The sequence below is a fragment of the Stylophora pistillata genome, chromosome 8 (assembly GCF_964205215.1).
Source record: "Stylophora pistillata chromosome 8, jaStyPist1.2, whole genome shotgun sequence".
NCBI lineage: Eukaryota > Metazoa > Cnidaria > Anthozoa > Scleractinia > Pocilloporidae > Stylophora > Stylophora pistillata.
In genome coordinates, this window is record NC_142526.1 from 12,233,145 (window position 1) to 12,255,457 (window position 22,313).

At 39.3% G+C, this 22,313-nt stretch overlaps 1 protein-coding gene and 2 pseudogenes across 1 annotated transcript in view; 2 read left to right on the forward strand and 1 right to left on the reverse strand.

The window, feature by feature from the left end:
• The window catches only part of LOC111330747 (uncharacterized), an 86,355-nt gene that overhangs the window by 41,584 nt on the left and 22,458 nt on the right, over window positions 1-22,313 (reverse strand). Inside the window, exons 3-4 of the mRNA XM_088731754.1 lie at window positions 20,952-20,993; window positions 13,705-13,784 (exon numbers count right to left, since the gene is read on the reverse strand). The gene's annotated coding sequence lies outside the window, so the exon portion shown is untranslated. The remainder of the gene's footprint in view (window positions 1-13,704; window positions 13,785-20,951; window positions 20,994-22,313) is intronic.
• Window positions 9,295-10,002, forward strand: LOC148725009 (uncharacterized; annotated as a pseudogene).
• LOC148725010 (uncharacterized) lies at window positions 10,398-11,428 on the forward strand (annotated as a pseudogene).

The window sequence follows — 22,313 nt, forward strand, 5'->3', positions numbered from 1 at the left end:
TCTTTTCATTCCACTAATTTATTCATGTTTTTCTCGTTGCCATGCACCCACCAATAACGTAGCTCCATTTTCTGCCTTTAAAAGCACACACAACCCACAATTCCTCTATTCGCTCCGACGAAGGGCTAACGCTCGAAACGTCAGCTTTTGTAATCATTACGGTGGCCAATTTACCATTTCAACTTTGTTGATATATCCAAATTATTTTGTTCTAGTACATCGACTGCATGTAAACCAGACTGACAAAAACGTCGAAAAATAAAAATATAGAAATATCATGAAAGTGGAATGATGACGGATAAAATTGTTTTTTTTTGTGTGTGTGTGTTTTTTTTTGGCCAAGAGAAGATAACTATTTTCGGCGGAAAGCTTAGCATGAGACAAACGGCTTTCGTTTCCAAATTCGTTCGGCGCATACAGCTATTTCACATTATGATTTGTTTTCATTTCTTTCCATCTATTGGGTAGAGGAACCACAACATGGCCAAATGGCCTGCTTCCCTTTCGCTTTAGATATGAATTATTCTCAAAGTAAAATTTCCATTTTTTTACATTAATAATTTGGTGTGTGAACGTCAGATATTTTGAGACAATTAAATAAAAAGCAATTTCGTTTTGCTGAATCTACAAGGAAAGAGAGTGGGCTGAAACACAAAATTCAACCGAAAGACTAACGAATCGAGAGCGTCTTCGTTCTGAAGAAATACTCGGGAGCCTTCCCCTCCAAGATCAGTGATATAGGTGTAAATAATGCGAGTTCCTCTTGACAAAAACACATTTAAAAGCGCTTCTTTGTGGTTGTTTCGAACAGAGAACATCTGTTTCAACAACTTCCCAAGTTTGCGCTGAAAATTTTAGCAATATATTCCCCATGAGAAGTGATCGGAAATGTAATTCCAGGAAAAAGTCACATTGAAGAGCGAGCGATATGTAAGTATAAATGAAACGAGTGCCGATTGCTCGGAATCATGAGTGTGATGCCTTTCGATCATGCCGCTTTAAAATGTTTGATCGCATGTATGTTAGCCTTACACTACCTGTGCGTTTACCTTGTGACAATTTTATACCCAGGATCCTTCACTTAAGCAAATGAACCGCCAAGTTACTGTGATAAGGCGAGCCGAATGACTTTCCAATATGTTTTACGGAAGAGAAGACATTTTTTTCAACACCTAACCCTTTGATTAATACGCGTTACGTCATTGCCGCCGTATTGGTAGACGTAAACAATAGATATCTCATATTCTATATACAAGGCTAAAAGATTAGGAAAAACTGAACTTTTAGCCTTGTATATAGAATATCCTTTATTAAGCGAACATTATGGACAATAGATATCTCGTTAGCTCCTTTTTTTCTTCCACCGGCATTTGTTCCTTTCGCCATTGTTACCTGTGTCTCTAGAGATTGTAATTTGGACTAAGTTAAAAGTGTACACCGTAAAGAGTTAAAATGCTGACGTTTCGGGCATTAGCCCTTCGTCAGAGCGAATGGAGGAATTGTGGGTTGTATGTAGGTTTATATGCAGAAAGTGGAGCTATATAAACACCGTAAAGAGTTAAAATGCTGACGTTTCGGGCATTAGCCCTTCGTCAGAGCGAATGGAGGAATTGTGGGTTGTGTGTGGGTTTATATGCAGAAAGTGGAGCTACATACGCTATCGGTGGGGACATGGTGACGAGAAAAACACGAATAAATTAGTAGAATGAAAAGCGTTCGTTGGTACCTGTGGGATAAAGAATGCCGATTTGAAAGATAAACTTTTGTTCAAGAGTTTTGCGGCTTTCTGAGCCACCTAAATGTAAGGAAAGACCGTAGATGCCATATGTTGCTTAGAATGATTAGGTAGATTAAAGCGTCTATCGACTAGTTTTGATGCAATTAAGATCACTGATCACTTCACATGCACCTCAGCCAACGTCATCTATTGTATAGCTTGCACTTGTTGCAAAAAGATATACATCGGCGAAACAGGAAGACGAAGGGCTAACGCTCCACTCCAGCTTTAGAAACTCTTTAAAGTGACCAATTTACATCATCAGCTCAGGTGGTGAAACCAAAATAGTTTTGAAAAGATAGAAAAGGAAAACATATGGCCTTGATAGCTACAGATTCTGCTCACCTGGTTATCATGTGCTTTCAATTGGAAGAACTCGTAATACAATTATTGTAATACAATCTAGTGCTTAGAAAAAACACGTGGAGCTTTTTGTTCTCTGATCCATACTAATTTGATTACGTCACTAACCCTTACACGTGGACGGTAGAGTTTAGGTTCATCGTGCACAGTACGTGTGTCAAGTAAACTTAAGTTTAAGCTACCCTTGGCTATTTAGAATGTGTGAGTATAAACCGTTTTCGTTTTGTTTTAGTGTTAAACCGTATAGTTATACTTCCCTAGCTTAGATCTCTACCTAGCGATTTCCTACAAGAATATCTGGTAATTTAATGTAAGTTGTTTTCTTGCTCGTTTATTCCCTAATCGCTTGCAATTACGCTCATACAAACACGTTTTATAGCATCATGCAATTTTATTTCCTTCAGGATCTTAGCGTTTATCGTAACTAGGAGTGTTAGCAGTATTTACACCAATCTAGAATCATTCATGTTCTAAATCGTTAATCATTCAAACATAGTTAGTAGTTTTTTTTACTACTAACTATGATTCAAAAGCTGGTTTTATAAACGTTGTCACACAGTAATAATGATTGGAGTGTTTATAACTATTGACTCGTGACTTGCCGTCTTCAGTGAAATCCCTTATTATCAAATAATTAGTTTGCTGTATTGTATTTCAGTTTACGTTTGATTATTGCCAATAAATTCACCGTCAACTACATTTGGTTTTCCGTGATCTCGGGCACTATTCAATCAGGCATAGGATAAATATGGACTGGACTGGACTATTTCTTGGACGATTTTTTGGACTATTTTTTGGACGATTTTATAAGGGGGGAGGTACACCTTTAGTACTCAGGGAGGGGTGGCTGCGGTCGACAAGTACTGGGGGAGGGGTGAGGGAAGAGTGCTATTGCTCAGGGAGGGGTGGTAGGGGGTTGTAATTGTAAGCACTACTGGTTAATGAAGCTTTTACTCGATCGCAATAATTATTGATTGTTTTTAAACTGGTGTGCGGAAGAAAATTTAGTGGTGAACAATAAAAACAACAGAGTGTTTATGTCTCGGAACTGTCAATCTGATAGTTGCCCCTTGGAAATTTGATGTCCTTAAAACCAGCATATTTGTTTTTAGAACATCAAATTTCCGCGGGGCAACTATTAGCCGACGGTTCCTTGACAGAAACACTCTATTGCTAAGTATTTCGGTGTAGTGCGAAATTATGTGATCTCGTCTGATAAGATCGCTGACAAAAGGAAGATAGATAAATTCAGTAATAACATACTATATACCCAAAGGAAAACGTGAAGCAACTGATGATGCACACACAAGTCGACTCAAAAGGCACACGGATAACTCAACAGTGGAGGATCGTAAACGCAGCATTTTAAATATAAATTAAAGTCCAGTGTTTGCTTGGCAGTTTCGCTTTCGCATAACGGAAATTCCAAGATCTCGTCTGATAACATCAATGACAGAAGAAAGATAGATAAATCTGGTTATTGCACAAAGGAAAATTGATGGTGCACAAGTCGACTCAAAAGGCACATGCATACATAACCGATGCCAGACTGGTAACTCAACAGTGGAGGATCGTAAACGAGATATTTTCAAAAATAATTAAAGTCCAGTGTTTACGTGGCAGTTTCGCTTTCGCATGGCTAAAAAATTAAAGAAACGCCGGAGCCTAGCGCAAAATGTTGATGTAGGAGAAGTCAGTCGAAAAACCGAATAAAATGATTATTACGATCGAGTAAAAGCTCCATTAACCACCTACCACCCCTCCCTGAGTAAGACCACTCTTCCCCCACCCCTACCTCAGTACTTGTCGACTGCACCCACCCTTCTCTGAGTAATACAGGTGTGCCTCCCCCCTTACAAAATCGTCCAAAACATCGTCCAAAAAATAGTCCAAAACATCGTCCAAAAAAATTGTCCAAAAAATAGTCCAGTCCAGTCCAGTCCATATTTTACCCTATGCCATTCAATCAGTAAAGCATCCCCTCACACACGCTCGATTCACCGCGACACGTTGTCTCGCAAGTGACCTTCGGCCTTTCAGCAATCGCCGTGAATCTGGCGTTACATATTGTCAAAAGCTTTGTTTTCATTTTGATAAGAGCAGTGAACAATGTGAAATTCTTTGTAAAGGCTTCTGACAACAATTGTTCGGTGGCATATTATTTCAACCGGTAATGCAAGTTTTCCTCAAATGCCAGGTTGTACCAGCTGATGTGAAGCAATACTTGCGACCGCGACTTCAAGTCAGAAGAAGAAACTCGACTTTTTTTTCTCATTTATGTTTTCCTTCAAGTTTTTGTAACAGATCGACGCGAGGGCAGAGCGACGTGAGGGCAGCAGGGCCAGACGGCTTTTTCTGGACCAGCCCACGTAAACCCGTCCAGCCCTGCACACGTCCACCATGGGACTGCGCGAGCGGGACCCGACGGGTCATATGATAAAGAGACATGTTGCACACGAACATGCGAAGCAACTGAAATGTTATAAAAAAATTTGATCTCAGGGGAATTTCTAAGCAACCTAACTGAAACAGTTCGTTCGTCACCGATAAAGTAGTTTCGCTTGAACTAAATCCAATAACAGAAACCTTTTGGCATGTGATCAACCTTGAAGCAAAACCGAAAAGCGCACAACGACATATCCAAACTCAAACCAAACTTCGGTTTAGACCTGTACAATTACCGGGCCTTAATCAGTCATGTTTTGTTTTACAGCCAAACAATTTTTTTCTGAGATACCGAATAGGGAAACTTTTAATTGATTTCGTCTTGGGTCTTCCTCAAAACTAGTTTCAGTCCTGTTAACTCTCCTCCAAGCGCTCCCGAAATGTCTGTAATTTCGCTATTTTCGTAAATTTCGCAAACACCACATATGTTCTCATCATTTGCGTTCAATTTTAGTCATTACTAACAATAGCTCGTGAGACATTACCTTAGTTTAAAAAAGTCCTACATGAATCACTTTCTTGTTTAACCTCTTGATGCGTCAAGGTGCGTTTACTAAAGTAAAATACTCGCAGCTTTTGCTAAAATTGTTTTAATCTTTGCACGCGCAAAGCGCGTGGAATTTTCACCTACGTTGCAAAAACTCCAGTGAAAACACCTTCGCTGCTTGCGCTTGCCGAATGCTTAACTTTTCTTCAAGTAAAATCATAAATAAATGGAAACACGGCGAAAATAACATTCAATACCAAAGACACTGTGTACACTACAAGACACTGCTGATTAAAAATTTCTAGCGTACTCACGGTGAACAGAGACCCGTCATCATATATGATATTTGGCTTTACCTTGTTGGAGCTAATGCTTTGTTGTGGTCGCCCCTTACTGAGTTTTTTAGTACTATATATTATCACGTTAGTTATATCAACTATTCTATTCTTTTTTCAATACCCTATGCGGTACTCAGTGGAAGTATAATAAATAAACTAGTGCATCTAAAGGATAGTAATACTACGACACATTCTGTTGATAGTGACATAATTTACACAGTGATTCATCCACCTGCGTGTTCCAAGACTTACTTTGAGAAACAACCATGAAGTTATTTTCTGCGGGAGAGAAAATATATATACTAAATACAAAGTAAATAGCGCGCGCACAGAAGAAAAATATTGCCTTTTATAACACAATCTCATCTGGCTTTGCCAAATAATCACATGACGACCAAGGGGAGCAACTAGTCATTCAAAAGAGCTTCAAGATCATGCTTTCCCGTAAAATGACATGATTATTTCACTTGGATTACTTCGAAATTAAATACACTTGAATATATCTTACATTTATCTTACATCATTTAGCTCAATTGACATCAGACGATAGGATTATCGGGCTCCCAATTGTGAAACCGAAAAAAAAATGGCCAAGCAGCAGGACTTGTTTGGTAGCCTCCGTCTGTCGCTCCTATCCGATGTCTGACCCTAGAGCTTCTCGGATTATGATGCTTGCTTTAGTTTTAATTTCTGCATTTTATAACCATTTTATTTTTTTTTTTTGAAATAAATGTGTCATGATTAGTCTTTAATCCATGTGGCACTCCCTGGTGAATGATGCACACGTGATGTCCGAAATGTGTTTTGTGCGCACGACTGTGCCCAACCACTTTAGCGTGATGTTCATAATGAATGACGTAATGAATGAACGTCACATTGATTTGTTTTATTGTAACTAAATACATTTAAAAAAGTCTCGACTGCCTTAGTTACGTTTTAAGAAGGTTTTTTAAAATCACGGAAGTTTTTAGGTTGCGTGTCATGTTGTCAATCCACTTTTGCTACCACAAAATTCATTTTATCAGTCATTGACAATAGGTTGCTTTGGAGACCTCAAAAGCACTTATTTTCATGTAATGGCGTAGTGATCCACGAGTGCGTTAGTACAAAAGTTAAGAAGATGTACAACTTCGTCATCTCCAGATAACTCTGCCTGAATTTTTTATACGTCTTAAAAAAATTTATCACTTTTTAACATGTGTATGATTTGGGGTTGGGACGAATTGAGAACAATCGCTCTTTCTGATAAACGATAGTAAGGTCACGATTGGAGGCAAAAGGAAACATTTGACAACTTCAAACTAAAGTAAACTTTTAGCCACTTGCACTAAGAAATATCGATGACATGAACCCATTGAGTAGTGTGACAAACATGTTAAAAACTCGCTCAACTATCAGGAAATATTCCCAGGAAGAAAAAGAGATTTCCCGTTTGTCGAGAGGAAAATTTTGCCGACTTGATGACGCATCGAAAGCGCGGAGAAAGCGCTTGTGCCATTCCTTCTCCGCATAAGGCATTGCACGAAGAGTGGATCGCTCGTTTCATCGCCCAACCTCTCTCCGCCCCGGTGAAACAACTCAGATACGCCTCGTGGTTTCACTTTAGCCTTGAATACTGTTAACGTCATTGCTATGATCCATTGGGTTTTTTTTACCAGCAATGACGCAATTTGATTAGCCAATGATGTTGTCGATAAGAGTACAGACAATGCTGCTCGCGTAAACGAGTCACGATCTTAGTAACACAACGATAGAATCGTTTTAGTTGACATCGATTTTGTGGTAAATATTTAATAGACACCGAGTGGTTTAGCGTGGTCTGTACTCTTATCGACAACGATCTTCGTCATCACAGTGGTTAAAATGTTGCGGTCTCAGGAGGTGCAGCTGAGTAAGTCCGCAACAAACCTCAACCGTAACAAAGAGTATAGACCCCGCTTAACTACGGTGAATTTGTTAAATAGACAATGGAGAGTTCTTGTCGATTTGTTTATCACATTTCACCGCACGTTATTGATGGATAACAATACCTTACATACTTGCTTAGACGATCAATTCCACGAGATGTGCAACAAGGAAGTATTTATCGTTAACTAAGAATTACCAAATTCGTTAATTTCAAACTAGGAAACGTCGGGGGTGAACTTGCGCAGAGCAAAAACAAAAGGATTCATGACGATCATGGCAGAAACGGAAGTAGTTAGAAAGCGAAACTGCTACAGTAAGCGTACCTTATGCACCGCCAATTCGCCTAAACGATTACATATACTACTTGAAACTGAAATAAAATGTTATCCACCTATTTTGGGTAGTAATCACGAAGAGTCCCATGTCAGACTTCTGGTATTTTTTGCGGTGAATCCCAGGAGCCATATGGAAATCGAACACAACTTTTAAAACTTCCGTGAGCTCCGACTAATTCATCAGTGTTAACTGGGAAAACACATATAACGATTCTTCAATGATCTATCTCCAAACCAGCTTTAAGAACTGCTATTAAACCTAGTCAAAATACTACATTTCTTGAAGAGGTTACTAATGATTTCTTACACTCGATTGTGTCTTCGTTCAGTAATAGAAAGTGAGGCAATACAGGCAGAATTAACTGACATTCATGCGAGAAGATGCGAATTTGTCTGAGGCAGTAACCTTCTGTAGGCTCAAGCGTTCATTTGAGGTTTGCGAATCAAAATTGCTAACTTTTCTGACAGTTTCATTAGACGCATCAGCCAAGGCTTCTTAGCCACAAAAATGATCCGTTAAGGCAATTTTACTGTCTGCAGTAAGTTGTACTAAACTGGTCTACAACTGAAAAAGGATTCAATAAGAAACTTGTAAAAGAGGGTTATTCATACGAATGGCACATTGTGCATTACTTACCGAAAGTGTTAGCCCACCTTATAGTTCGTTCTCTCTTCACACGGACGCATGGGCAATCTAATCGATTGTAAGGGGGGAGGGGTGGTTAGGCCTTTTTTTCTTTTAGTTCCGTGTTTCAGTTTAATTTTTCACTTTCTGGGCATAGCTTATTCGAGTAACATATCGGTTGAAATTAATAATAAATAACAAATATTAGTAATAAACTAATAAAAGCTTGTTGTCAAGAAAACTAGCATTACGAAAAATAAACCTCCCAGTTAGCTCAATGGATAAAGTGCTGGACTGTTGTGCGGGAAGTCGAGGGTTCGAGCCCCGGCCGGACCAACACTCAGGGTCTTAAAATAATTGAGAACAATTTGCTCCCTTTCTATAGCATCAAGAAATGGTTAGATATTCTAGTCTTCTCGGATAGGGACGAATAAATGGGGGTCCCGTCTCCTGCAGGGTTGGGGTAGGAGATATTAATTTCCCACACACGAGATTACTGTGTGATGGATGTCCTCCCCTGGGGTGGGCTGGGTGGGATATTGGGCGCACTTAATTTGGAGCCTCGCTCTGTTGTGCGACCCTCACCATACTCTGGTGAAAGTGATTAAATTAAATAAACCAGTGGTGATCCATTGACTCCTAATTTTCGTATCATTGTACATTGTAGCTTGAGTACAGATTCAAGTTTCCAAATGTTGTTACGCACGACTTGCGTGACTTCATAGAGAGGGTAACTCCGAGTTTAATAAACAGGGCTAAGAGGCCATTACCCAGAAGGGCTCCTGACAGCCCCCTCCCCCCCCCACCCCATGGATTGAAAGGCAGGGTTTTAGGATACTGATATTCCATTATTAATTTTGCAAATCGATTTTCAACAATGTTATATAAATTTGTTAACAACATTGCTAAGTCAACGAGAAAAGTCAGAGAATATTGACGCGTCAAAATTGAGGGAGGTTAGGCTCATAACATCCGGAATTGATTAAGCAACAACCACAATACTTTAGCAATGATAACAAATAAGCGGGCAAGAGAGACTTTATAATAACAGAGAGACTTTTATTCGAGAAGCCACGCCTTATCTGGCTGATCTCCAAATGGCTTATAGCAGAGCCTACACTCCCCCTGTAGTCGACGAATTACCAGAAACTCCCAGAGCTGCACAGAAGAAGAAAAACAACGAACAAATCGGCGCTCTTGGAAGTGTTATGCCAATTTTTTAGCGGGTTCAAGAAGGATCTCTGGGGAAGTGATGATTAGAAAGGATGATCTCCTTAAGACTCCAGTTGAGAATGTTGTCAAGAGAATTGCTACGTTGAAGGAGGAGAGTGGTGGAGTGCTTAAGGTGGCCTCTGTCGGTGAATCATGTGGGAAAATCAATTCAGTAGCGGCAGACAAACAGATCAGTGAAATTGAAGAAATCGTAAATAAGACAATGGAACTAAAGCTAGGAGAGTTCTGAAGCTCCCAACGTCCCTTGTCTGCAGCCGTAAGGAGGGGAGGAAGACGGAAAGGTTGGCGGAAACCAGGTCCAAAGCCCACTGATGTTTTAAGGGCTTGCAATGGCCGTAGTTGATTGGGCTCGTAGTTGCCCGATTTTAAACGGCTTGCTAAGGAATCCGACATTAGTACTCTTGTAACCATACCCTCCTCAGGAAAATCCTATTATTAACCCTATACACAGGGTTAAGGCTCCGAGTGAGAAGAGTTACTAAGTTGAGGGGTCTGTGAATAAGAGAAAGAAATCTACCTGGTTGATACCGGTGCAGAGGTGAGCTTAATATTTTCAAGTATTCCTGGTTTGGTGCTCAAGAATTTCCAAGTCTGTTTGTGAGGAAGCGGAAGTAAGATTGGGGCTTGGGAGTACTAAATCAAAATGGAATTTTCTTTTGGTTGATGATCTCAGAGTGTCTGTGTTAGGAGCAGATTTCATTAAAAGTCACTACGAGAGTTAATGGGGAATCCGTGATGGTGCCACAGTTGGATGATTGAAAACTACCTAAAGTCGATCACTGCAAATGCAGTAATGTTTTGGTCGAAGATTACTATCTGATAGTTGCTAAGTGCTCAGTGGAATTGCCTGCAAGAAATAAGGTCCTGATTCCCAGCTGCACTAAGGATGGAGACTGTAGAGCTGGTTGGTTTGAGTCCACGAGAACCACAAATGGGGTGTTGATGACTAAAACTGTTATAGATAGTGACAAGAATGGAGGAGTTTGGGTGAAAGCTGTAAACCTATCAGATGAAAGTGTGATGCTTTTCATGAACTAGAAAGTAGAAATTATCACTGACATTCTGGACTGTTCCGGCACTTTGAACCTGTCTCTAGAAAAGAATAGTTCTACTGTGTCTTACATCACAAATATTTTTCTAAAGAAAATTTGCAGGTAGTCTCCTTCGCAGCCGTTGTTTGGGCTCGTCACGCAACGCTCCCTCGACGATCAATGGAATTGGGATTTGTACATCCAATCCCCATATCTAGCCTACAACACCTCGGTTCACAGAAGTACAAGTTTTACCCTCAGTTTCTCAGGCTTTGGTAGGGAACTTCGTTTGCCAAGTGATTTGCTTCAGCCCGCTCATGCCTTTCTCCACATGAGTTTCGCTCTGATAACGCTACCGAGCACAATTCAAGGCTATCGCAGGCTTTTTAGACCGTTAAGGAAACTCTGAAGGTGGCGCATCGCGCTCAGAAGTCACACTCGACCGCTTGGTGAGAGCCAATGCTTATCAAGTAGGAGATCAAGTCTTCTGGTTTGACGGAAAACCAGGAAGGGCAGGTGCATGAAACTGGTCCTTGGGAAGTCTAAGTGAATTGGTTTACTATATCAAGTGGTGCGGGCCAGCCAGGATTTACTCCAGGGTAAAAAGGAGAGTAGTACATTTAATCAGTTCAAACCCTTGAATGGAACCTGCGACGAGGGTCAAGGACTGGCTGTGGTAGAGACAGGAACTATTGTGGTCTTGCCTCTTTCGTCAACACAAGCCGACAGTGATGCAGTAGAGATCGTGTTGGAAGATGACAATTTCCCGGAAACAGTTGTCGAAGAAACTGTACCACACCCTTCCCAAGCAGAAGATCCAGTCAGAACGTCGCAAAGAGAGAGGAGTCTACCTTTCTGGACGCAAGAATATCAAATGGACACTTAAAGTGCTATTTGAAAATTTCATAATAAACTCTACTTGGAATTTTTAGTTTGAGGACTTTACCTTCTCTGAGAAGGGGATAGTGGAAGAATGGTACCGAGTATTCTAGGGGTGGTTACCAAGCTTAGGCGCAGTGGGCAGTGGCCAAATGTGAGTTCGGTTGACGATGTGTCGTTGCGAGGGGCGGTTTTGTCCGTATTAAAAGCCGTTTCTTTTTAGAGGTTTTGCTTTTTGTCTCTCGTTCTCCAAATATCGTTATGGACTAATTTCATACCACTATACATTTCCAAGAAGGAAACATTTGTTCGTTACTTTTTACTGACAGAGACGTTGTTTCTAAGCAAAAATTTCTTATTGTTGTTACTGGCTTCTAGCACCTTTACATCGCGAGTTTTGATACTCAGGAACCACACCTACTTTCTAAGAAGACCTTTCTCGTCATTTAAGAAACAATTCTTGCTTTTACATGTAATCTCGATGACAAAAATCGATTTAAGCTTTGGCGTAAACCTTACTAAGAAAGAGAGAGACATCTCGAAACTATCACGAGGCCTATTTCACAATGGAGTCTGATGGATCAAAAGCAATGTTTATATGGACGATGGTACGTGTCTTGTTTCGGAGGTTTGAACCACTTGTTATGATTTTCCCTAAAACTTAAGCTAATGGAATAAAGAAGACCAATACTTTAAATCTTGCCAACTGAACAGGACGTTCCACTCAGCCCTTGTAACCTTCATTTTTCTTCGAAGGAAGAAATCGTAAAAGATAAAAATTCCTGGTCAGAATGTAACAAAAAGGAAAGATGACTACCAATTTATTTATCTTTTGTCGCAGCACTCCACGCACACTCGAAACTCCATGAGCTATCGAGTCGCTGGACCGACATGGATGTTATCGTTTTCATGTAGCATTAACCTTCAACCGCTAAGGGTGATCAGCATCTCATTTCTCCTTACGATATCACATCGGAATCAAACATTAAGGTCATGAGAATAATGGAAATGATCAACACCTTATGAATCTCCTGATTTAAAAGTAAATTCTCCTTGTCAGCACCCTAGGGAACGTATCGAGAAGAATATGGAGAATATGCATGCTGATGTTAGTGTTAAAAGGGCTAAGTCCTAACCCTCCATCAAACAAGCCGCCAAAGGCAATGGGCAATTTTAAATGGTAATTGAAATGAGTGGAGTGTCCGAAATCATTAGCCGCGAAAAAAGACGGGATTTAGAGCAAAAAAATGGTGCGATTCGTAAATAAATCGCACCGATGAGAGCTAATAAATTCGCAAGGATCACAAGTGATGTCTGAATGGATGTAATAGTTTTGAAATGCTGGAACACCCTAAGCTAATATTTCTTCATGGTTGATATGAATGTCGTTCAGCGCATGACCTAATTATTTTCGGAAATAAGACGAGGTAGTGGTTCATGACAGTAGGGATGACAAATCTAAAGCTCATTAGAATGCACTACAAGAAGAGTGGCTCGACAAAACCACGACGAGGTGACGCAAATGACTACTACAATCTCTTAATATGATATATTTATACATACAGGTAGAAATATATCAAATATTATATAGCTGGCAAAGTTCGTGCGCAAATCCAGTATTCTTATCGGCTACTCAAACGGGCGAGATGAGCCACATTTTCCGCTAGAGATTGCCTTGATCCCGTGCAAGAATAAAATATTCGTATTTTTCTCGTTGCCATGTTCCCACCAATCACGTAGCTCCTTTTTCTGCCTTTAAAAGCACACACAACCCACAATTCCTCTATTCGCTCCGACGAAGGGCTGACGCTCGAAACGTCAGCTTTTATAATCGTAACGGTGGCCAAGTTACCACTTCAACTTTGTTGATATATTCAAATTATTTCGTTACCCCCCACCGACGCAGCCCCAAACAGTTTCTTTAGAAACTATCAGCCTTTATTCAAGAATAAAATTACGTGGTGCCGACTTATATAGCTCGTAATTTTTGGGAAATGTCGGCAATCAGCTGGCACCAAGCAGCGGCAGAGGACAGCGAAACAAAACAAGTTTGTCAAACGAAAGACGAGCATAAACAAGTCATTCTTGATTCTAATTAACGCAGAATGTTTTGTTATATTGACCAAGCAGACCATACTGTAATAGTTCTGTACATAAAAACGCAAGAAAGGATCGGTTAATATCCAGCCATTTTCACTTCACACTTGGTCAATAACTCATACATCTTGTTTAAAATTTTCAAGTTCCGGCGTGAAGCACAAAACTAAAGGAAGTTGTACATACCCTATTTCCAGGGGACTTTTAGCAGCTTTTGAAGCGTCTTCAAGATGTTAAAAGAGCCATAAAAAATCCTTATAGAGGCACTGTAAAGAGGTGAAAATGAAAACATTGTTTACAAAATGACGCAGCAGATAATTTAAGTAGGTAAGTTGTTCTTCAGCCTTTGATCTAGAGTCCAATCGGACACGCAAGTAATAAGAAAAAACGCATGTGTCGTTGCTTGCCATGATCAGTCTGGGAGAGAAAATACTAAAGATCGAACCAAAATTTGACTGTTTTTCTCTCGGCACAAATTGAATGATAGTAAGACGTTATTTAAGTCCCTGTGACACGAAATGGTTTTTTTTTTGTTTTTTTTTTGCGTGTTTATTAAGCTTATCATATATATATATAAAAAACTCCGATAAGAAAAACTTCGAAAAAGGGTTGGTTATTTTTTGGGCTCTAAAGTGCTCTTAGTTTGTCTTGAAAGTATCCCATAGACTGGTGACAAGTTAGCAGATGATGACGTAGAAAACTGTGAAAACTCTCAGTTGACATTTACAAATCTCTCACATCTCTTGCACTTTTGTGTTAGTTCAGCAAGCTCTATTGAGATTTGTGATACATCGTACTCAAGCAGTAACAAACAAATGGAAGTTGCGAGTACATTTCAGCCCTATGAGGGAGAACTGAGTACATCAAACGAAAATTTCGACTAAGACTGACAATGACGGTTTCCCGTCTGCGTTGTTTAAGTCACGATTAGATAAAAAAAAACTCCCGTTACCGAATGTTTAGTTCGTTGCGTCTGTGTTCCGTCTTCTGTGGCGAAATCTATGAGCTATCAAGAATGGGTAGCTGTGTTCGTTTTTGTTGTCATAACAGACCATAACAAATATTCATTCGCACTGAGTGCGGCGACGGCCTCCTTTGGTCAGTGCCTTAGAGTTTCGTGGCTCAAGGCAATTTTACTGCAAGTTGTTCCTTTCACTCCGAGATTGCAAAGACAGAGGCTATTGTCATCAAGCCGGTCAAACGGAAAACGAGCGAGTTTATAGTCACCTGATTCAAGTTTGTCATAAATAGGGATTTTAATGGAGAAAAACGTTTTCAGTTTAAGTGCAGCATTGCCAGACGATTACGTTTCGCTCACTGGCGAATAACTAACATCAGTGTTGTAAATGAACTTTGCAAATGCATCGATTTTCATACAGCTCTTAGATTCGCTACCGTCTAATTCATTAATATTTGTGTTTCACAATTTATCTCGTTGCAATGCTGTCATCACTATGACATTGCTATTGTTGCAGCTTTTAGCAAAACTACATTGGAAGAACACATGGCCCCTTCGGAAACGCAATTACGTTCGTCCCCTCTTCTTACCATTTCTCCTCTCTCCACCATAGTTGCTGACGTGTCCTCACAGTTTTCTACGTCATAGCTATGTTTGGCTGCGCGTTAAATGTGGACACTTTTGGGCCGCCAAATCGTTCTTTCAAATTGCAAAAAAGAAAATATCAAGGAGAACGCGCAAGGCCCTAAGGTCGATTACTTCAAATTTTTTAATACAGCTATAAACCAGAATCGAAAACGAAAAAAAATTTCCGTGTTATAGGCTTTAAGGCGATTTCATAGTGAAATGGAAAGACTAATTGTATGAAGATTATCTACACTTCGATTAATCGAAGTAAAATTAATCTAAATGCAATCATTACATCTTCTTACATTCTAGAATCAAAAAAAAATTTCCCGCAAGAAAGTCGAATATTTATCATCAAAACATTTCCGCCGTTGTTGTTTATGATTTCCTTTCTTGTTTGATTCTTGTTTGCTCCTTTTTACCGGTTAAATTAATAGGCCACCGGAAATCACTAGTAATCAAAGTTAACCGCCGAGAAAAGAAACAACCATTCAGGCATTTATAACCAAATGTTTATTGCAGCCGTTCTGGATTACAATCTTTTTTAATAATTTCCGTGTACTTCATCTTCAGTCTCAAATTGATCGAGGTAAATTGACCGAAAATTCGTTTCTTTTCTCTGATCTATTCACCACATTATCCTTACCTTTCAGAGCGCAGTTTTTGATTATTTTCCGATAAGCAGGGACGAAGATTTGGACTAGTGATCTTTCACTGCTCCTTGCGTACCTATTTTCCTTAGTATTTTGATCTTTGTATGTGAATTCGACAGTGTTTATAAGTTGTCGCCACGTATGAAGTGTTAATGGAACGTAGACTTCCTGCGGAAGTACGACGCAAGATATCTTAGTGAAAGAGCACCGAGGCTGATCATTCAATCTTATCTTTCCCCTTGCTGTAGCCTAATGACTGTCACGGCTGAGGGAAGAGAAAACCTGAGCCGCTAAGATTTCGGAAACATGGAACTACTTATTGCTCTTCTGATGCTAAGAACGTTTCCACTGAAAACGTCCTGAAGAGAAGTCGATCACGGTTTTGTTGATCGCAAGCTATACGTTGCCCAGCGTGACAGGAAGTAGTTGTTGTCCGACAAAAAGTTGTTGGGGAAGTCACGTTCGTTACACCGAATACCGTCACTATTATTTCGATAACAGACACTGACGTAATAACAGTTCAAACGCTCCATTGCTGCTTTAGACTAAATATAGAGCGAAAATTTTACCTGAAGGACCTTTGACCTTACTGAAAAACAATTCGGAGAACAGTCAAACCTCTCCGATACGTGTACAAGGAATGGACGGAGCAAAGTGTCCCTATTAAATTGCAGGAGTGTCTTTTACCAAAGATATCACTAGGGCGTTCCTTTTACGAGAATCCGTAGACACTTATGAGTGCCTCGAAACTTAAACTAGGCATACAATGCATTTATATTTGGTGGTTGACGATACATCATACATCAAACCGCCTCCCGGTTAGCTCAATGGATAGAGCGCTGGACTGTTGTGCGGGTGGTCGAGGGTTCGAGCCCCGGCCGGACCAACACTCAGGGTCTTAAAATAATTGAGAAGAATTTGCTGCCTTTCTATAACATCAAGAAATGGTTAGATATTCTAGTCTTCTCGGATAGGGACGAATAAATGGGGGTCCCGTCTCCTGCAGGGTTGGGGTAGGAGACGTTAATTTCCCACACACGAGATTACTGTGTGATGGATGTCCTCCCCTGGGGTGGGATGGGTGGGAGGGTGGACTAGCACGAATGGTTCCTATGTTCCTTTCTAGTCCTAGTCTCCCTCGCGGCCGTTTTTAGTCTCGTCACGCAACGCTTCTCCCCACAAACGGCTGCTCACATTCGAACAACATTCCTTTCCCTTTGTTGTCTTTGCACCAATGAGATCGCTGACATTGTTTCTTATGCGACCAATCAGAGCACAAGAGACTGTAATCGCTATCGTTATTCCCGCGTTTTCAAATTCTGCATTTCATCGTAGTTTCTTGCTGGAGGAAACCCTGAAGAAGGTTTTGCAAAGTGATCGTTCTTTTATTTGTTCCACCTCAGTTGAGACAAAAGAAAAAATTTATGTTTTTGGAAAAAGTTCTTTTGATTTTCCGGCGAATATTTGTTCCTGTCTGGATGTGAATGTGAGCTGCTATTCAGCGACCAGCGAGTTGTCAGTTTGCAAAGCTTGCTACCGACGATTGATCAAGTTCAAAAAGGCCTCTGTTCATCTTGAAGAGTTCAAAGATGAATTGAAGGGAATCTTCAAGGTTCGAGAACTTCCCAGAAAGAAGCGCTTATTGAGCGTTGAGAGCGACGGTGGAGAAATCCAAGCTTCGTGCCGTGGGAAATCCTCGAAATGTTTACAATTCGATCCGATCAATACGACTTGTACCTCTAATGCTACAGCCAATTCTAATATTTCTACCACGATCAGCCAAGAGGGACGTTATACTCCGGCAAGATTTCCTATTGGTTCTAATGGTGTATTGATTTAGATGCCTCAAAATTATCACTGGATAAACAAACACAAGAAAAACATGCTCAGGGGTATCAGAGCTAGATAAACAGTGAACAAAACATTTTTTTTGTTGCCTCATGGGAAATTGAATTCTGTAGTCCATAGCTTTTGAGAATTCACACTGTCTATTCAGTATGCTACTGCAGTGTTAAGTAGTCTATGAATAGTCTGGAACAACACAAATGTACAATATATGAGAGCCTAGTGACAAGTATGTGCCAATGATGACAAACTGTTACAGCCAAAAAATGTCAAAACAGGACCCTGAAAAAGTCTGTTAGCCCAGATTTTAACCCAAGAAGTACCCAGGTGCTGCAACTACTGATATAAATTAAGTTGATATAAATGTCTTCATACGAATCTGATCTATTCAAAAGTCTGAAAGATTTGCAATCTCACTGAATAATGACTAATAGCAGTCTAACATTTTTGCTCAATATGCAAGAATACAATTTGATACTGGCAGCAGCACCAATGAAGAGATTCAATTTTCAAAGAATCAATTGGTCAATATAACCCATGAAATCTTTCATAGCTTTCTTAATCAAACTTCAGACCATTATCATAAATTACTTTTCTCTATTACATGTACATGTATACAGTATTTTCTTCACAAGTGAAATGTAACTAATCTCAAACAGATGTTCCATCTTTTGTGACTTCACATGACAAAACTTTCAATTGCTATGATAGAGTATGAGTAGCACACAATTTATGTCACTAATCAGACAATGAAATTGACCAGTAATCTGATTTAAAAATGATGAATTTATTAGATCACTCATTTTCTTACCACAATTTAGGAGGGCCAAAGAAGCTGTACTGTTCTCCCCAACCCCCTCCCCCACAGTGATTTCCACCACTCTGTGAAAGGACTCCAAAATGTTATCCTTATTGGTTTCAGGAGTGCAGGAATGCAACATTTCAACAAGCACATGTTTTGAATCATTTCCAATAAACATTAAAGTAAAACATTAATGGTAGCATAAAGTAAACCACATTATCTTATAGTCTGGCAATAAATAAGAGTTCTTTCTGTTTTTTCCTGACTCTGTTTCAGTTCATCAGTAAGCCAGCTAAAATACAATTCCAGTTCCATGTCCTTATCCATATACTGCACATCAGCAACATTTGATTTATTTTGACTTTCCTTAATTTCTACTGCATTTTTCATGTTCAGAAGGTTGAAGTAAGACTCACAGAAGGCTTCCATTTAATTATCTTGTGATGTTCCCCAACACATCAAAAGGAAAATAGACAGCATTAATCTATAATGAAATTTCTAATAATAATAATAATAATATAATGAAAACTTTATTAATTTTAATAATTTAATAATAATAATACTAATGTCATTCAGTGCTAAGGAACATGCAGAAAGCTGTAGTCTCTAGCTCCTTTCACATTGCCAGGACTTTCAAGGTCCTATTGGACTGAGTTCTTCAAATGACGTTAGCTTCAAGCATAGGTTTTTAATAGGTTGATGGGACATTTATCTCCATTTTAGGGTCTAGGGGTCCACCATCTTAGAACTTTTAGGTTTTATTTGTGTCGGGACAGGTCCTGTCGGACTAAGTTGCCTAAATGACGTTAGTTTCAAGCATAGTTTTAATAGGTTGATGGGACATTTACTTCCTTTTAGGGCCTAGGGATATAAAATTTTAAAAAGTTTAGCTTTTATCTATGTAGTAGTGACAATCAAATAGGCTACACCATGGTACCCAATATCAATTTTATTGGTAATCTGAAGCACTCAGAAGTGTATACTGCGATGATGTCTTGTATTTAGACACAACATTTTTACAGGTGATCATGTGTAATATAACACAGACAGAATAAAATAACGATAACCAAAATAAGACCACAGTGTAATACTAATACTGACTAAACTATTTACATTTTCTATTTACAATATTTACATTCTTATTGTCCTTTCCTTTATACTGCTTAATTTAAAACATTGTAAAATAACATTTTGCTGCAGACTCGTTTTTATTGAAACACTTACCACTGCCTTACAACATGCGCTTCATCGACGGCAATGGCACAGAGTTTTTTGGCATGGAATACACAGAGTTCGTCAGCATAAATCTCCAGCGTTCGTTCCTTAACCACGCTTCAGGGGATCCGTAAACTAAGGAATATTCGCCGCTTTCGACACGCGTGCGTTTACCACCCTCAAGTGAACTTATGTTACCAGCTTTTAGCCCTAGCTCCCTCAAATGGGACACTTGGTCGTTCATAAGGCTTTCCCCAATGGTGAGAAAACGACGACGATATGACCAGGCTCTTGTGAGGTAAGATCAAACACGAGTGGTAGTGCTTCATACAGGAGAGATTTCCCGAAACCAGTAGGACTGCGCATTTAAACTAGGAATTTGAAATGTATTACTAACAACATTAAACGCTTCTTCAAAGGACGCCATTTTCAAAGCTTTGAACTCGATGATGAAACAAACAATATGATTGGTTAGACTACTTTGGCGCGTACAGTTCTCAACATATGTAACCCAAATAGTGATTGGTTGAAGTAGCGGAAAGGAATGTTGTTCGAATGTGAGCAGCCGTTTGTGGGGAGAAGCGTTGCGTGACGAGACTAAAAACGGCTGCGAGGGAGACTATTCTAGTCCTTCCCCACTGCAAAACTTAATGCAGTGAAAATGGACTAAATTAAACTAAATTAAATTAAATTAAATCATAACACATTCTTACGTAATAAATATAACGCAACGCACAAGAACGTGACACAGCATTCATAAAAGTCACAACACACTTCACTTTATCATTCAGTTTCTGACCTGCTCTTTCTTTAAAAAACAACTGTCTGTAGAAGTATGTTTTTGAAATTTATTACAAATCATAGCTGGTACTAAACAATAAGTAGAAAACCGGATGACTTCGAATGACGCAACTAATCATCAGCCGGGAAACAAGTTTAGTGATTTGATACCGGGTTGCAAAAGAAATTGCCATCTCGCCAAGGATGTTATCGATTTTTAGCAGTCTCATTCAGGTTTCACTTCTTACAGCCACAAGAGGCGTGGGCTTGTCCCACCACGAGACTTCGTATACCTTACGGTGTTACTGATTATCAAGAATGTCGCTTCCTATGTAACGGAATTTGAGTATGAAAACATAAGTTTAGGCAAAGTATTTTAACTATTATTTGTTCTTGTAAAGCCTGAGACAAGAGTAAAGACCAGTACCTTTAGGTTTGTTTTCCAAATAGGAGCAGACTGAGGCAATGATGATCGCATTAAAGCTAGTTATCTATTCTGTGCGGAAAACCTCTAAAAGTGTCTTGGTTGGTAATATGATGTAAATAAGCTTACCTTTTTTCCCAGTAGTAATAGACAATGATATCCGGTATACGACTGAAAAAAAAAAAAAACGAATTATGAGAGATGACTCAGAATTAGGTTGAATAATTTTTGTTTATCCTGCCTAAACTTGTATATTGTTATCATGATTCTGCGCAATATATCCACGAGCTCACTATAGTGTCACTTTGATTACGCGAGTGATTCTTTTTTTGATCGACATTATTGGGGTATTAAAAGTTAACTAATAGCCTAGAAATTCAGCCCGAAGATTCCCACGATACCAGCCAAAAAAAAATTATGAGGCATTTCCGCTTCCCATTAACTGATTTCCCGCAATGGTCTTCCTTGGTGACGTGTATCGGTAAAAGGATGATAAGCAATCTTGACATAAAAATTGCGAAGTAACCAATAAGAAAATAGAAAATTGGCAGTTTAAGGCTACAATCGGCCACGGATATAGTACAATTTTTCATAGTACATAAAAGAACTAGAGGTTTAAACAATGATGCTGGAAGATAGTGTTGCAGAAGATTTGTCTCAAAAGGAAAAACTTGCTGCATCTCACATATTTATGAGTACCCTGTTCCACAAGAGAAAGATGACTCGAGAATAAAGTGACAAATTTACACTCAACCAATAATTGAATGGTAACAAATAATCATAACTTATAGGGGCTGTTTCCTTACTCGAAACTGGTCAGCTCAGACGACCACCATAAACCGTATAATATTATCCAAACTTTAATGATTATTCGATCTAAGAGAAATACATTTGTAACTCGAAATCAGAAAACGTAAATTTAGTCTTAATATCATGGCAAAATTCAAGAAAACATGACTGGAAACTTACTTCTGTGGCGGGTCGTAAAAACAGGTTTCTCACTTCAGGTTAGCAGATTCGGGTAAGCGAACAGATACAAAAATCGACTTCTCTCTCACTGATTCTTCTGAAAAAACTGGTTTAAATCACGACAAGCTAACACTTTTAATCATTGTGAGGAATTAATGTCAATCACGAGTTGTGTTAATTAAATTATATCTGTCATCATAGGCAACGCCTATTTACTAAACGAAACAGGGGCTAATTCAAGAACCTCACTGTTCCTATTTCAGTTTATCTTCTAGGCTTCAATAATGATTAAACTAAACTTATTTTAATTTTGCAGTTATTTGTTAATTGTTTTCTTGTTTCACTCTTGGAATTGCATTTTCATGAGACGTTTGTTACATACACCGAACAAGGTATTCTATAGACTTGCTTACAAGTCGCGCTTTTGAGCGCGTGACGCGACAGTGAACGTAAAGCGCGAGCGAGCCGAGCCGAGCCTAGCGAGCGGGGTTCATGCTGGTCCTACCACACCGGAACAGAAAA